The sequence below is a fragment of the Octopus bimaculoides genome, chromosome 5 (assembly GCF_001194135.2).
Source record: "Octopus bimaculoides isolate UCB-OBI-ISO-001 chromosome 5, ASM119413v2, whole genome shotgun sequence".
Classification (NCBI taxonomy): Eukaryota; Metazoa; Mollusca; class Cephalopoda; order Octopoda; family Octopodidae; genus Octopus; species Octopus bimaculoides.
In genome coordinates this window covers 32,030,548-32,031,257 of record NC_068985.1, presented here as the reverse complement: position 1 = coordinate 32,031,257, position 710 = coordinate 32,030,548, and the positions used below count along the sequence as shown (strand labels likewise).

General features: G+C 38.6%; 1 non-coding gene across 1 annotated transcript; it reads left to right on the top strand.

Annotated features, from left to right (window-relative positions):
- Window positions 1-404: 404 nt before the first annotated feature.
- Window positions 405-511, top strand: LOC128247939 (U6 spliceosomal RNA). Its single transcript, XR_008264278.1, has one exon. It is a non-coding gene; the product is annotated as a U6 spliceosomal RNA (small nuclear RNA).
- The last annotated feature ends 199 nt before the right edge of the window (window positions 512-710 follow it).

Below are 710 nucleotides of genomic sequence, written 5' to 3'. Positions count from 1 at the left end.
CGAGTAACAGGTTTTGTGATATTTTTGATGCTTTTTATTAAAGCATCTCTATCTCTATCTCTGGTATTCGAAGACTATTTTTTCCACCTTGTTTCGCATTTATATGCTTACTCTGGTATATATATATATATATATATATACACATGTATAACCCATGCTAGCATGGAAAGCGGACGTTAAACGATGATGATGATGTATGCATATATATATGTTGTGTGTGTGTGTGTCCCTCTCACAAATGTCTGACGGTGAATGGATACGTCTTAGATACATGCAAACATAAACCTATCTATACTTACGTACAAGCACACATAATCATATAAACACGTATACACACTCACATATATACGTATAACTTTAAAGTATACACATATATACGCTTATCCATCTACACATATATGTCACTATTTCCACCGGCAGTACATATACTAAAATTGGAACGATACAGAGAAGATTAGCATGGCTCCTGCGCAAGGATGACACGCAAATTCGTGAAGCGTTCCATATTTTTTAAGGCGCAGGAGTGACTGTGTGGTAAGTAGCTTGCTTACCAACCACATGGTTCCGGGTTCAGTGGCACCTTGGGCAAGTGTCTTCTACTATAGCCTCGGGCCGACCAAAGCCTTGTGAGTGGATTTGGTAGACGGAAACTGAAAGAAGCCCGTCGTATATATTTATATATATGTATGTGTGTCTGTGTTTGTCCCCCC